Genomic DNA, 17,218 nt, shown 5'->3' on the forward strand with positions numbered 1-17,218 from the left:
TTTATGAAACACAGAGGCGGAAAATACAATGGTTTTTGTTGTTGTTTTTTTTTTGTAAATTTGTTTGGGGAAGCCTGGCTTCCCTTGGCGTCCATGAATACACAACACTGCTATCTGCTCCCCCCCCCCCCCCACTAAATTAGATTTCTCAAGGGATCCCCCTGTCTCAACTAATATCAATTATACGGGGGAGGGCTAGTCACGTTTGTAGAAAGCCTTTAGTAGCAGACGTATAGGCTAGTATAGGTTAGTGATATTTTTTTACGGGAGAGCGAGGCAAACGGACCATTTTTTAAAGAAATAAACGTTGTTCTCAGCTGTCAGTTTTGTCCGTTTACCGTTTCTTGATTTATTATATTCCATACCGCGAGCCGTCTGTTTTCCAGTCTCTTGCTCGCTCCCGACTTCCTGCTTCGCCAACCAACGCACTTCCAGTCCACTAATTATAGCAAATCACAATCCAGCTGATTCAATTGTCGATCATGAAAAAGAGGGAGAAAGCCTCTTCTCCTGCCAATCATTTAGGGCCTTTTTTTGTTTTGTTGTTGTTGTAAATGCAAACTAATGGTTTTACTGACAGTTGTATTTTTTTCTGCTAAATATTTTGCCCGATGACCTCAAACAGTAAGGATAGAAAACATGTGGTAGCCTAACTGTCAGTGGTCACAACCGTGACATAATCTAGGCTAGTAGATGGATAAGTAACCTAGATTTTAATGTTTGGAGATGACACAGGAAACATACACATGGTGCAGTCAGTGTCAAATCATAACAGAGGACGAAGAGGAAAAAGAGGCTGTTTTTTTTGGCAGTAGTACGGTTCCCTGGGAGGGACAATCTGTCTTTTTACTGGCTTCTCGGTCTCTCTTTCTCTCTCTCTCTCTGTCTCTCTCTGTCTCTCTCTGTATCTCTCTGTATCTCTGTCTCTCTCTGTATCTCTGTCTCGCTCTCTCAATTCAATAAAAAAAAAAATTCAAGGGGCTTTATTGGAATGGGAAACATATGTTAACATTGCCAAAGTCAGACTATGCTGATAGATAGACCTAGTGCTCGGTTCTGTCTGGTGGCTGACCTGTCTATACTGATAGATAGACCTAGTGCACGGTTCTGTCTGGTGGCTGACCTGACTATACTGATAGATAGACCTAGTGCACGGTTCTGTCTGTCTGGTGGCTGACCTGTCTATACTGATAGATAGACCTAGTGCACGGTTCTGTCTGTCTGGTGGCTGACCTGTCTATACTGATAGATAGACCTAGTGCACGGTTCTGACTGTCTGGTGGCTGACCTGCCTATACTGATAGATAGACCTAGTGCTCGGTTCTGTCTGGTGGCTGACCTGTCTATACTGATAGATAGACCTAGTGCTCGGTTCTGTCTGTCTGGTGGCTGACCTGTCTATACTGATAGATAGACCTAGTGCACGGTTCTGTCTGTCTGGTGGCTGACCTGTCTATACTGATAGATAGACCTAGTGCTCGGTTCTGTCTGGTGGCTGACCTGTCTATACTGATAGATAGACCTAGTGCTCGGTTCTGTCTGGTGGCTGACCTGTCTATACTGATAGATAGACCTAGTGCACGGTTCTGACTGGTGGCTGACCTGTCTATACTGATAGATAGACCTAGTGCACGGTTCTGTCTGTCTGGTGGCTGACCTGTCTATACTGATAGATAGACCTAGTGCTCGGTTCTGTCTGGTGGCTGACCTGTCTATACTGATAGACCTAGTGCACGGTTCTGTCTGGTGGCTGACCTGACTATACTGATAGATAGACCTAGTGCACGGTTCTGTCTGGTGGCTGACCTGACTATACTGATAGATAGACCTAGTGCTCGGTTCTGTCTGGTGGCTGACCTGACTATACTGATAGATAGACCTAGTGCTCGGTTCTGTCTGGTGGCTGACCTGTCTATACTGATAGATAGACCTAGTGCACGGTTCTGTCTGGTGGCTGACCTGACTATACTGATAGATAGACCTAGTGCACGGTTCTGTCTGTCTGGTGGCTGACCTGTCTATACTGATAGATAGACCTAGTGCACGGTTCTGTCTGTCTGGTGGCTGACCTGTCTATACTGATAGATAGACCTAGTGCACGGTTCTGACTGTCTGGTGGCTGACCTGCCTATACTGATAGATAGACCTAGTGCTCGGTTCTGTCTGGTGGCTGACCTGTCTATACTGATAGATAGACCTAGTGCTCGGTTCTGTCTGTCTGGTGGCTGACCTGACTATACTGATAGATAGACCTAGTGCACGGTTCTGACTGGTGGCTGACCTGTCTATACTGATAGATAGACCTAGTGCACGGTTCTGACTGTCTGGTGGCTGACCTGCCTATACTGATAGATAGACCTAGTGCTCGGTTCTGTCTGGTGGCTGACCTGTCTATACTGATAGATAGACCTAGTGCACGGTTCTGTCTGTCTGGTGGCTGACCTGTCTATACTGATAGATAGACCTAGTGCACGGTTCTGTCTGTCTGGTGGCTGACCTGTCTATACTGATAGATAGACCTAGTGCACGGTTCTGTCTGGTGGCTGACCTGACTATACTCTGCCCCTCCCCTCTCTCTCCGTCCCTCGCGTGCTCGCTTTGAAAAATGCAAGTGTTTGTGTTCTCGAAACTACGCAACTAATCAGTCTCCTCCGTTCCAAAAATACTGAGTCTTAGGAATCGACACCAGGAGTCGAGGATCAATTATTTTGGAGTCATTGGAAAAGTTGGAAAAATGGCAGAAAAAAGTCAAGCGACAGCAGCAAAGTCCTGTATGGTAATACTTTGAGACGAGGTACAGGGATTCTTCCTGTAAAAAATTGCATCATACTGCAGCAGAGCTTGATGGGATACTGAGGAATGGTACGGCATGTTGAAGTGCATGATGTCATAGTATTTCACTGACGGCCATTGTTGTCGTTAAAGCTAGTTTCGACCACCAGAGGGCGTCTTTGAGAAGCTAAGTTATTGGAACGACATGGAGCTGAAGGCCTAAGAGTTTAGGCTGAAGGCCTAACAGCTGTTTACTGTAGCTGTTTTAGTGTAACTTACTTATTGGCATAAGGGCTTACTGTACTTCAATATACAGGATATCAATCATTCATTCATTTGTGCATGTCATCACACAGCATACAAGTCATCCATTTTGTTAAATACAGTCAAGCATTTTAGTTATAAAACGAAATAACAAACAGATCATTGAACACAATGAATAAACCTCAACATGTCAGCTAAAGGGATTGAATTAACAAATGTATTTTACTGTTTTAAATATTGGCAGTACTAGAGACTTTAAAACCTATTTTTGTTAGAACAGACTATATGGGATTGATTGTAATTTGTTTTTAAATTATTATTGTATTTCTTGTGCTGTTTATACTGAAACGTAGCTTAGTTAAATTGATTAATATTATGCTGTTTCTATTCCAAGAAAAAACGAAAATGCATTTCTTACAGTAGCCTATGTAGGCCTCAGGGTTTCCGGTAGGATAAAATGGCGCTGTACAACATTACCGGTCGGGAGTAGGCCTAGGCTACTAAGCGACTGCGAATGAAGAGCAAAATAATCCTAACATTTCCACACCCTAATTGTAGGCTAATGAAGATTCCCAAAAAAGACGAGTCCCCATGCTTGTCTCAAGGCAGCGTGAAACGGTGCTGAAATAGTTGACCACACGCGGGTCGGCTTTTGCTTCAAATCCTATGATAACAATTGGATGACTTTGGGTGTTTCAGTAAGCAACAATTTGTTACCTTCAATTTCATTAGCCTACTTTATTCTGTCATTCAGTGATATATATTCTCATAGTAATTCGTTATGGATCCATTCAGATGTAGTTAGAAAACAGTGTATTTGGTGGGCTATGCAAAGAGATGGGAGAAGTGACTTACCTCGCTAACCTCCATTAATACATTTAAAGCCCCTAAACTCGGCAAGAGTCTATTGCTGTTGAGAGAATGCCAAGAGTGTGCAAAGCTGTCATCAAGGCAAAGCGTGGCTACTTTGAAGAATCTAAAAATATTTGTAAAACATTTGATTTGTTGAACACTTTTTTGGTTACTACATGATTCCATATGTGTTATTTCATAGTTTTGATGTCTTCACTATTATTCTACAATTTAGAAAATAGTAAAAAAAAAATTAAGAAAAACTGTAGTAAACAAAAAAGTAGGTGTGTCCAAGGTTTTTTGACTGGTCTTTTTTTGGTTACTAGGGGATTCCATATGTGTTATCACTGGTACTGCAACTGTTCTATATGGCTTATTTTTAGCCAAATGTTGAATAGACATGCAGACTAATTAATTCATGCAAGGAAAAGAGGAATATTAGCCTACTGTGTGTAGTCATAAAAAAACAATTAATAAACAAGCATTATTTTGTTTGGTAACGGATCGGCTCTCAGAACTCATTAAGAGACGGCTTCAGTCTTCAATGTACTAATTCATTCAGAAGGTTAAACCCATAGGTCTTAGGCCTGCAGTAAATTAAATGACCAGGTTCGTTTTTCATTAGGTTATAATAATCCATGCCTTCTGGGAATGTTATAAAGTCCAACAGTTGTGGGTGGAGTTAGATATTTAGCTGTCAGAAGTATTACACTGGAAACTAACTTTTAATCATTAGTCTGTCTGCATGTTTCAAGACACGGCATATAAGGGTGCAGTACTTTTCTCGTCAATCATCTTGAAAAAATGATATACTTAAAAAATGAAAATCAACAAATGTCAGCCTTTAAATGCTTTATTATCCAAATTTTGAAAGTTTGTGTGGGCGACGGAGAGAAACAAAATGGTGCAGTTTGAGGCCATGTGGCAGGTGGGTCTGGAGATGGAGGTGTGAGCAGGTGGGTCTGGAGATGGAGGTGTGAGCAGGTGGGTCTGGAGATGGAGGTGTGAGCAGGTGGGTCTGGAGATGGAGGTGTGAGCAGGTGGGTCTGGAGATGGAGGTGTGATGTAGTTGATCTGGAGATGGAGGTGTGAGCAGGTGGGTCTGGAGATGGAGGTGTGATGTAGTTGATCTGGAGATGGAGGTGTGAGCAGGTGGGTCTGGAGATGGAGGTGTGAGCAGGTGGGTCTGGAGATGGGGGTGTGAGCAGGTGGGTCTGGAGATGGGGGTGTGAGCAGGTGGGTCTGGAGATGGGGGTGTGAGCAGGTGGGTCTGGAGATGGAGGTGTGAGCAGGTGGGTCTGGAGATGGAGGTGTGATGTAGTTAATCTGGAGATGGGGGTGTGAGCAGGTGGGTCTGGAGATGGAGGTGTGATGTAGTTGATCTGGAGATGGAGGTGTGAGCAGGTGGGTCTGGAGATGGGGGTGTGAGCAGGTGGGTCTGGAGATGGAGGTGTGAGCAGGTGGGTCTGGAGATGGAGGTGTGATGTAGTTGATCTGGAGATGGAGGTGTGAGTAGGTGGGTCTGGAGATGGAGGTGTGAGCAGGTGGGTCTGGAGATGGAGGTGTGATGTAGTTGATCTGGAGATGGAGGTGTGAGCAGGTGGGTCTGGAGATGGGGGTGTGAGCAGGTGGGTCTGGAGATGGAGGTGTGAGCAGGTGGGTCTGGAGATGGAGGTGTGAGCAGGTGGGTCTGGAGATGGAGGTGTGAGCAGGTGGGTCTGGAGATGGAGGTGTGAGCAGGTGGGTCTGGAGATGGAGGTGTGAGCAGGTGGGTCTGGAGATGGAGGTGTGATGTAGTTGATCTGGAGATGGAGGTGTGAGTAGGTGGGTCTGGAGATGGAGGTGTGAGCAGGTGGGTCTGGAGATGGAGGTGTGATGTAGTTGATCTGGAGATGGAGGTGTGAGCAGGTGGGTCTGGAGATGGAGGTGTGATGTAGTTGATCTGGAGATGGAGGTGTGAGCAGGTGGGTCTGGAGATGGAGGTGTGATGTAGTTGATCTGGAGATGGAGGTGTGAGCAGGTGGGTCTGGAGATGGAGGTGTGAGCAGGTGGGTCTGGAGATGGAGGTGTGATGTAGTTGATCTGGAGATGGAGGTGTGAGCAGGTGGGGTCTGGAGATGGAGGTGTGAGCAGGTGGGTCTGGAGATGGAGGTGTGAGCAGGTGGGTCTGGAGATGGAGGTGTGAGCAGGTGGGTCTGGAGATGGGGGTGTGAGCAGGTGGGTCTGGAGATGGAGGTGTGAGCAGGTGGGTCTGGAGATGGGGGTGTGAGCAGGTGGGTCTGGAGATGGAGGTGTGAGCAGGTGGGTCTGGAGATGGAGGTGTGAGCAGGTGGGTCTGGAGATGGGGGTGTGAGCAGGTGGGTCTGGAGATGGAGGTGTGAGCAGGTGGGTCTGGAGATGGAGGTGTGAGCAGGTGGGTCTGGAGATGGAGGTGTGAGCAGGTGGGTCTGGAGATGAGGTGAGCAGGTGGGTCTGGAGATGGAGGTGTGATGTAGTTGATCTGGAGATGGAGGTGTGAGCAGGTGGGTCTGGAGATGGAGGTGTGATGTAGTTGATCTGGAGATGGAGGTGTGAGCAGGTGGGTCTGGAGATGGAGGTGTGAGCAGGTGGGTCTGGAGATGGGGGTGTGAGCAGGTGGGTCTGGAGATGGGGGTGTGAGCAGGTGGGTCTGGAGATGGGGGTGTGAGCAGGTGGGTCTGGAGATGGAGGTGTGAGCAGGTGGGTCTGGAGATGGAGGTGTGATGTAGTTAATCTGGAGATGGGGGTGTGAGCAGGTGGGTCTGGAGATGGAGGTGTGATGTAGTTGATCTGGAGATGGAGGTGTGAGCAGGTGGGTCTGGAGATGGGGGTGTGAGCAGGTGGGTCTGGAGATGGAGGTGTGAGCAGGTGGGTCTGGAGATGGAGGTGTGAGCAGGTGGGTCTGGAGATGGAGGTGTGATGTAGTTGATCTGGAGATGGAGGTGTGAGTAGGTGGGTCTGGAGATGGAGGTGTGAGCAGGTGGGTCTGGAGATGGAGGTGTGATGTAGTTGATCTGGAGATGGAGGTGTGAGCAGGTGGGTCTGGAGATGGGGGTGTGAGCAGGTGGGTCTGGAGATGGAGGTGTGAGCAGGTGGGTCTGGAGATGGAGGTGTGAGCAGGTGGGTCTGGAGATGGAGGTGTGAGCAGGTGGGTCTGGAGATGGAGGGTGTGAGCAGGTGGGTCTGGAGATGGAGGTGTGAGCAGGTGGGTCTGGAGATGGAGGTGTGATGTAGTTGATCTGGAGATGGAGGTGTGAGTAGGTGGGTCTGGAGATGGAGGTGTGAGCAGGTGGGTCTGGAGATGGAGGTGTGATGTAGTTGATCTGGAGATGGAGGTGTGAGCAGGTGGGTCTGGAGATGGAGGTGTGATGTAGTTGATCTGGAGATGGAGGTGTGAGCAGGTGGGTCTGGAGATGGAGGTGTGATGTAGTTGATCTGGAGATGGAGGTGTGAGCAGGTGGGTCTGGAGATGGAGGTGTGAGCAGGTGGGTCTGGAGATGGAGGTGTGATGTAGTTGATCTGGAGATGGAGGTGTGAGCAGGTGGGTCTGGAGATGGAGGTGTGAGCAGGTGGGTCTGGAGATGGAGGTGTGAGCAGGTTGGTCTGGAGATGGAGGTGTGAGCAGGTGGGTCTGGAGATGGAGGTGTGAGCAGGTGGGTCTGGAGATGGGGGTGTGAGCAGGTGGGGTCTGGAGATGGAGGTGTGAGCAGGTGGGTCTGGAGATGGGGGGTGTGAGCAGGTGGGTCTGGAGATGGAGGTGTGAGCAGGTGGGTCTGGAGATGGAGGTGTGAGCAGGTGGGTCTGGAGATGGGGGTGTGAGCAGGTGGGTCTGGAGATGGAGGTGTGAGCAGGTGGGTCTGGAGATGGAGGTGTGAGCAGGTGGGTCTGGAAATGGAGGTGTGAGCAGGTGGGTCTGGAGATGGAGGTGTGAGCAGGTGGAAATGGAGGTGTGAGCAGGTGGGTCTGGGCAGGTGTGATGTAGTAGATCTGGAGATGGAGGTGTGAGCAGGTGGGTCTGGAGATGGAGGTGTGAGCAGGTGGGTCTGGAGATGTAGGTGTGAGCAGGTGGGTCTGGAGATGGAGGTGTGAGCAGGTGGGTCTGGAGATGGAGGTGTGAGCAGGTGGGTCTGGGCAGGTGTGATGTAGTTGTTTGTATGTGTATGTCTTGTATTGTCTAAAAATATAGAATAAAATCTTACAAAAATGATGTAATAATGAAAAATGACAAGCTTGCACCACGCATCTGATTATTCATTATGAATAGGATTTATTTTGTTTACATTCTTCATTGTAACCACAATGTCACAAATAATTTAACACACACAACATGAGCAGATTAACTTGGTCAAAACATTTATTTATCTATCAGAAAGAATGTTGGTACTTATTTATTTAGATCCAAAGCCACGAATGAGTGAGTGACTCGGCTTTATGCTGACAAATATATTAAATTGCCTAAATAAACTAGTACATTTTATAAATAAATGAAGTAGTTCAGGTCTTGAAAATATGGGCAATCTTTTTCCCCTCTCTATCCTCGCTGGACTCCCTTTCATTCAGTTTCTTCTTCACGTCTGCAAAGGACTCCGTGTTTCAGAAACTCACTTTATGTAGATGGGCTGTCAGTCTTTCACACTGTGGTAAATAAAGACAGTTTGTTATTTAGCATTATTTATTTCTGTTTTTAGAAGGAGAGGAACCAAAAGCCCACTGTGCCTATTTTTAGAAAATCGTCAGTCCACATGTCAAGTGCATTTGCGCCATTGTATTTACCCAAGTTCTCGCTCAACTCCAGGACCACCCGCGAGCAAATCATTTTCTTGCCTGATGCAGGACTCTAGTGCCAGAGAAGAGACTCTCGGACTGAAAACATTCACACCTCCATTAATTTAGGAAAATATAATCAATTTGTGCCACAGTTTAGACCACCAATAGACCAGCGTTCTAACTCCCCCTTGTGATAGTGTGGTGCAATGACAGAATGCCACCATCTACCACAAACGGTCGCGGCATAAACTCAAAATGTTTAATTGAGGAACCACTGTATGCTTAGATATGCAGAAAAATATCCTTATTTTTTTTTTACATATAATGAATGTCTCCAGATTGGAGGAAAAAACAGTTTCAGGTGTTTGGAAAAGAGAGGAAGAGGGGGATGGTGAGAGCGAGAGTGAGAGAGAGGGTGAGGAAGAGGGATGAGAGAAGGGGTAGAGAGGGGAATGGAGGGAAAAGAGAGTGGGTGGAGAGAGAGGATGTGGGATGGGGTGGAGAGGGTGGAAAGGAAGAGGGATAGAGGGGGTGGAGAGAGAGAAAGGGATAGAGGGGGTGGAGAGAGAGAGAGAGGGATAGAGGGGGTGGAGAGAGGGAGAGGGATAGAGGGGGTGGAGAGAGAGAGTGATAGAGGGGGTAGAGAGATAGAGGGATGGGGTGGAGAGAGGGGGATAGATGGGGTGGGGAGAGGGATGGGGTAGAGAGAGGGAGAGAGAGGGAGGGAGAGGGATTGGGGGGGTGGAGAGAGAGGGAGGTGGAGGGATGGGGTGGAGAGAGAGGGAGAGGGATGGGGTGGTGGAGAGAGAGAGGGAGGTGGAGGGATGAGGGGTGGAGAGGTATAGTATGCCCTTAATCTTTGGCACCTCTCACAGATAGGCCTTGCAGTCAGCAGTGGTGTGTGGGGAGCCAAGTTATCAGAGCTGTTGCAGATTGTCGACATGGTGCTGGCTGTCACAGAGTTGGCGCTAGAGAGAGAGAGAGAGAGAGAGAGAAGGAAGGACAGTTGTGCTGACTGTACATCTGGACTTGGTTCAAACTTATTTTCTTTCCAATACTTATTGAGCGTTTGATGTAGCCTGCCTGGAGTGCCTGGAAGGTAGGGAGACTAATTCATTGGTTCCACTGCGCCAGACTAATCAAGCGCAATTAAAGTATTTGATAAAAATAAAACAACTTTTTAAACCCAGGTCTGCCTAAAACAGATTCTACAGGTTCCACTGGATGACATGCAACAGTGGGAGTTTGTGAATGAATCATCACAATATGAACACAACAAAAGCCTGCAGGGTGTTCCAGTTGTCTGTCAACAGCTCAGCGAAAGGAAGAGGGGTTCTCGAGATCCTGAGTATTTGTACGGTAGAGAGATGCCACCCACCCCCCCACCTCCCATTCTGACACTCAATTACAGTGTACTAGAATGGAGAGGCCTTCCACTAAGGGGAAGAAGGAAGGCCCTGATCTGGGCTCTAGTTCTTCAGGAGGCTGAAGAAATTCAGCTTGGCACCCTCACAAACTTTTACAGATGCACAATTGAGAGCATCCTGTCGGGCTGCATCACCGCCTGATATGACAACTGCACCACCCACAACCACAAGGCTCTCCAGAGGGTAGTGAGGTCTGCACAACGCATCACCGGGGGCAAACTACCTGCTCTCCAGGACACCTACAACACCCGATGTCACAGGAAGGCCAAAAAGATCATCAAGGACAACAACCACCCGAGCCACTGCCTGTTCACCCTGTTATCATCCAGAAGGCGAGGTCAGTACAGGTGCATCAAAGCTGGGACAGAGAGACTGAAAAACAGCTTCTATCTCAAGGCCATCAGACTGTTAAACAGCCATCACTAACATAGCAATCACTAGGCTGCTTCCACCCGGTTACATAACGCTGCACCTTAGAGGATGCTGCCCCAAATACATAGACATGAAATCACTGGCCACTTTAATAATGGAACACTAGTCACTTTAATAATGTTTACATATTTTTGCTTTACTCATCTCATATGTCTATACTGTATTGAATTCTACTGTATTTTAGTCTATGCCACTCCGACATTGCTCATCCGAATATTTACATGCATATATTCCTTATTTTACCTTTAGATGTGTGTGTATTGTTGTGAATTGTTAGATATTACTGCGCTGTTGGAGCTAGAAACACAAGCAGTTCGCTACACCCACAATAACAGCTGCTAAACATGTGTATGTGACCAATAACATTTGATTTGATTTTGATTCGGCTCTAGTGACTTCCTCTCTTTCTTCATCTGTTCTGTTTTTTCCTTGCCTCCCTCTCACCATAACACAGACAGACATTACAGACAACATTAGCACATCAATGTCAAACCTCCCCCTTACTTCTCTCCTATCTCTCTCTCCTCTCTCCTCGCTCTCCTCACTCTCCCCTCTCTGTCGCTCTCCTCTTTCCTGTCTCTCTCTCTCTCTCTCTCTCTCTCTCTCTCTCTCTCTCTCTCTCTCTCTGCCTCTTTCCTCTCTCTCCTCTCTCTCTCCACTCTCTCCTCTCTCTCCTCTCTCTCTCCTCTCTCTGTCTCTCTGTCTTTCTCCTCTCTCTCTCCTCTCTCTATCTCTCTCTTATCTCTCTCCTCTCTCTTTCATCTCTCTCTCTCTCTCTCTCTCTCTCTCTCTCTCTCTCTCTCTCTCTCTCTCACTAATCTTATTACACAACAAACATCTTTCTGTAACTGGACGTTACTGTTACTGGACATTAAATCAAATAAAATCGAATGTATTTTTATAGCCCTTCTTACATCAACTGATATCTCAAAGTGCTGTACAGAAACCCAGCCTAAAACCCCAAACAGCAAGCAATGCAGGTGTAGAAGCACGGTGGCTAGGAAAAACTCCCTAGAAAGGCCAAAACCTAGGAAGAAACCTAGAGAGGAACCAGGCTATGAGGGGTGGCCAGTCCTCTTCTGTCTGTGCTAGGTGGAGATTATAACAGAACATGGCCAAGATGTTCAAATGTTCATAAATGACCAGCATGGTCAAATAATAATAATAATCACAGTTGTCGAGGGTGCAACAAGTCAGCACCTCAAGAGTAAATGTCAGTTGGCTTTTCATAGCCGATCATTGAGAGTATCTCTACCGCTCCTGCTGTCTCTAGAGAGTTGAAAACAGCAGGTCTGGGACAGGTAGCACGTCCTGGTGAACAGGTCAGGGTTCCATAGCCGCAGGCAGAACAGTTGAAACTGGAGCAGCAGCACGGCCAGGTGGGCTGGGGACAGCAAGGAGTCATCATGTCAGGTCGTCCTGAGGCATGGTCCTAGGGCTCAGGTCCTCCGAGAGAGAGAAAGAAAGAAAGAGAGAAAGAGACAATTAGAGAATTAGAGAGAGCATACTTAAATTCACACAGGACACCGGATAAGACAGGAGAAATACTCCAGATATAACAGACTGACCCTAGCCCCCCGACACATAAACTACTGCAGCATAATTACTGGATGCTGAGACAGGAGGGGTCAGGAGACACTGTGGCCCCATCCGACGATACCCCCGGACAGGGCCAAACAGGAAGGATATAACCCCACCCACTTTGCCAAAGCACAGCCCCCACACCACTAGAGGGATATCTTCAACCACCAACTTACCGTCCTGAGACAAGGCCGAGTATAGCCCTCAAAGATCTCCGCCACGGCACAACCCAAGGGGGGGCGCCAACCCAGACAGGAAGACCACGTCAGTGACTCAACTCACTCAAGTGACGCACCCCTCCTAGAGACGGCATGGAAGAACACCAATAAGCCAGTGACTCAGCCCCTGTAATAGGGTTAGAGGCAGAGAATCCCAGTGGAGAGAGGGGAACCGGCCAGGCAGAGACAGCAAGGGCGGTTCGATGCTTCAGAGCCTTTCCGTTCACCTTCACACTCCTGGGCCAGACTACACTCAATCATAGGACCCACTGAAGAGATGAGTTTTCAGTAAAGACTTAAAGGGTGAGACCGAGTCTGCATCTCTCACATGGGTAGGCAGACCTTTCCATAAAAATGGAGCTCTATAGGAGAAAGCCCTGCCTCCAGCTGTTTGCTTAGAAATTCTAGGGACAATTAGGAGGCCTGCGTCTTGTGACCGTAGCGAACGTGTAGGTATGTACGGCAGGACCAAATCGGAAAGATAGGTAGGAGCAAGCCCATGTAATGCTTTGTAGGTTAGCAGTAAAACCTTGAAATCAGCCCTTGCTTTAACAGGAAGCCAGTGTAGGGAGGCTAACACTGGAGTAATATGATCACATTTTTTGGTTCTAGTCAGGATTCAAGCAGCCGTATTTTGCACTAACTGAAGTTTATTTAGTGCTTTATCCGGGTAGCCGGAAAGTAGAGCATTGCAGTTGTCCAACCTAGAAGTAACAAAAGCATGGATTAATTTTTCTGCATCATTTGTGGACAGAAAGTTTCAGATTTTTGCAATGTTACGTAGATGGAAAAAAGCTGCCCTTGAAACAGTCTTGATATGTTCTTCAAAAGAGAGATCAGGGTCCAGAGTAACGCCGAGGTCCTTCACAGTTTTATTTGAGACAACTGTACAACCATCAAGATTAATTGTCAGATTTAACAGAAGATCTCTTTGTTTCTTGGGACCTAGAACAAGCATCTCTGTTTTGTCCGAGTTTAAAAGTAGAAAGTTTGCAGCCATCCACTTCCTTATGTCTGAAACACAGGCTTCTAGCGAGGGCAATTTTGGGGCTTCACCATGTTTCATTGAAATGTACAGCTGTGTGTCATCCGCATAGCAGTGAAATTTAACATTATGTTTTCGAATGACATCCCCAAGAGGTAAAATATATAGTGAAAATAATAGTGGTCCTAAAACGGAACCTTGAGGAACACCGAAATTTACAGTTGATTTGTCAGAGGACAAACCATTCACAGAGACAAACTGATATCTTTCCGACAGATAAGATCTAAACCAGGCCAGAACTTGTCCGTGTAGACCAATCTCTCCAAAAGAATGTGGTGATCGATGGTATCAAAAGCAGCACTAAGATCTAGGAGCACGAGGACAGATGCAGAGCCTCGTTCTGACATCATTAAAAGGTCATTTACCACCTTCACAAGTGCAGCCTCAGTGCTATGATGGGGTCTAAAACCAGACTGAAGCGTTTCGTATACATTGTTTGTCTTCAGGAAGGCAGTGAGTTACAGCTTTTTCTAACATTTTTGAGAGGAATGGAAGATTCGATATAGGCCGATAGTTTTTTATATTTTCTGGGTCAAGGTTTGGCTTTTTCAAGAGAGGCTTTATTACTGCCACTTTTAGTGAGTTTGGTACACATCCAGTGGATAGAGAGCCATTTATTATGTTCAACATAGGAGGGCCAAGCACAGGAAGCAGCTCTTTCAGTAGTTTAGTTGGAATAGGGTCCAGTATGCAGCTTGAGGGTTTAGAGGCCATGGCTATTTTCATCATTGTGTCAAGAGAAATAGTACTAAAACACTTTAGTGTCTCCCTTGATCCTAGGTCCTGGCAGAGTTGTGCAGACTCAGGACAACGGAGCTTTGGAGGAATACGCATATTTAAAGAGGAGTCCGTAATTTGCTTTCTAATGATCATGATCTTTTCCTCAAAGAAGTTCATAAATGTATTACTGCTGAAGTGAAAGCCATCCTCCATTTGAAAATGCTGCTTTTTAGTTAGCTTTGCGACAGTATCAAAAATACATTATGGATTGTTCTTATTTTCTTCAATTAAGTTGGAAAAATAGGATGATCGAGCAGCAGTGAGGGCTCTTCGATACTGCATGGTACTGTCTTTCCAAGCTAGTCAGAAGACTTCCAGTTTGGTGTGGCGCCATTTCCGTTCCAATTTTCTGGAAGCTTGCTTCAGAGCTCGTGTATTTTCTGTATACCAGAGAGCTAGTTTCTTATGACAAATGTTTTTAGTTTTTAGGGGTGCAACTGCATCTAGGGTATTGCGCAAAATTAAATTGAGTTCCTCAGTTAGGTGGTTAACTGATTTTTGTCCTCTGATGTCCTTGGGTAGGCAGAGGGAGTCTGGAAGTGCATCAAGGAATCTTTGGGTTGTCTGAGAATTTATAGCACGACTTTTGATGCTCCTTGGTTGGGGTCTGAGCAGATTATTTGTTGCGATTGCAAACGTAATAAAATGGTGGTCCGATAGTCCAGGATTTTGAGGAAAAACATTAAGATCCACAACATTTATTCCACGGGACAAAACTAGGTCCAGAGTATGACTGTGGCAGTGAGTAGGTCCAGAGACATGTTGGACAAAACCCACTGAGTCGATGATGGCTCCGAAAGCCTTTTGGAGTGGGTCTGTGGACTTTTCCATGTAAATATTAAAGTCACCAAAAATTTGAATATTATCTGCTGTGACTACAATGTCCGATAGGAATTCAGGGAACTCAGTGAGGAGTGCTGTATATGGCCCAGGAGGCCTGTAAACAGTAGCTATAAAAAGTGATTGAGTAGGCTGCATAGATTACATGACTAGAAGCTCAAAAGACGAAAACGTTGTTGTGTTTTTTTTTTGTAAATTGAAATTTGCATCGTAAATGTTAGCAACACCTCCGCCTTTGCGGGATGCACGGGGGATATGGTCACTAGTGTAACCAGGAGGTGAGGCCTCATTTAACACAGTAAATTCATCAGGCTTCAGCCATGTTTCAGTCAGGCCAATCACGTCAAGATTATGATCAGTGATTAGTTCATTGACTATAACTGCCTTGGAAGTGAGGGATCTAACATTAAGTAGCCCTATTTTGAGATGTGAGGTATCACGATCTCTTTCAATAATGGCAGGAATGGAGGAGGTCTTTATTCTAGTGAGATTGCTAAGGCGAACACCGCCATGTTTAGTTTTGCCCAACCTAGGTCGAGGCACAGACACGGTCTCAATGGGGATAGCTGAGCTGACTACACTGACTGTGCTAGTGGCAGACTCCACTAAGCTGGCAGGCTGGCTAACAGCCTGCTGCCTGGCCTGTACCCTATTTCATTGTGGAGCATTACTGTTACTGGACATTACTGTTACTGGACATTACTGTTACTGGACGTTACTGGACATTACTGTTACTGGACATTACTGGACATTACTGGACATTACTGTTACTGGACGTTACTGGACGTTACTGGACGTTACTGTTACTGGACTTTACTGTTACTGGACGTTACTGGACGTTACTGTTACTGGACGTTACTGGACATTACTGGATGTTACTGGACATTACTGTTACTGGACATTACTGTTACTGGACATTACTGTTACTGGATATTACTGTTACTGGACATTACTGTTATTGGACATTACTGTTACTGGACGTTACTGTTACTGGACGTTACTGTTACTGGACATTACTGTTACTGGACGTTACTGTTACTGGACATTACTGGACATTACTGTTACTGGACATTACTGGACATTACTGTTACTGGACATTACTGTTACTGGACGTTACTGTTACTGGACGTTACTGTTACTGGACGTTACTGGACATTACTGTTACTGGACATTACTGTTACTGGACGTTACTGTTACTGGACATTACTGTTACTGGATGTTACTGGACATTACTGTTACTGGACATTACTGGATGTTACTGGACATTACTGTTACTGGATGTTACTGTTTCTGGACATTACTGTTACTGGACATTACTGTTACTGGATATTACTGTTACTGGACATTACTGGACATTACTGTTACTGGACATTACTGTTACTGGACGTTACTGTTACTGGACGTTACTGTTACTGGACATTACTGTTACTGGACGTTACTGTTACTGGACATTACTGGACATTACTGTTACTGGACATTACTGGACATTACTGTTACTGGACATTACTGTTACTGGACGTTACTGTTACTGGACGTTACTGTTACTGGACGTTACTGGACATTACTGTTACTGGACATTACTGGACATTACTGTTACTGGACATTACTGGACATTACTGTTACTGGACGTTACTGTTACTGGACATTACTGTTACTGGACGTTACTGGACATTACTGGACATTACTGTTACTGGACATTACTGTTACTGGACATTACTGGACATTACTGTTAATGGACGTTACTGTTACTGGACATTACTGTTACTGGACGTTACTGTTACTGGACGTTACTGGACATTACTGTTACTGGACATTACTGTTACTGGACGTTACTGTTACTGGACATTACTGTTACTGGACATTACTGTTACTGGACATTACTGGACATTACTGTTACTGGACATTACTGTTACTGGACATTACTGTTACTGGACGTTACTGTTACTGGACATTACTGTTACTGGACATTACTGGACATTACTGTTACTGGACATTACTGTTACTGGACATTACTGTTACTGGACATTACTGGACATTACTGTTACTGGACATTACTGTTACTGGACATTACTGTTACTGGACGTTACTGTTACTGGACATTACTGGACATTACTGGACATTACTGAACATTACTGTTACTGGACGTTACTGTTACTGGACATTACTGTTACTGGACGTTACTGGACATTACTGTTACTGGACGTTACTGTTACTGGACATTA

General features: G+C 45.9%; 1 protein-coding gene across 1 annotated transcript in view; it reads left to right on the forward strand.

The window, feature by feature from the left end:
• LOC115195003 (transmembrane protein 151B-like) overlaps window positions 1-17,218 on the forward strand; it is a 52,060-nt gene that overhangs the window by 8,810 nt on the left and 26,032 nt on the right. The window lies entirely within an intron of this gene.

Source organism: Salmo trutta, chromosome 5 (genome assembly GCF_901001165.1).
Source record: "Salmo trutta chromosome 5, fSalTru1.1, whole genome shotgun sequence".
Lineage (NCBI taxonomy): Eukaryota > Metazoa > Chordata > Actinopteri > Salmoniformes > Salmonidae > Salmo > Salmo trutta.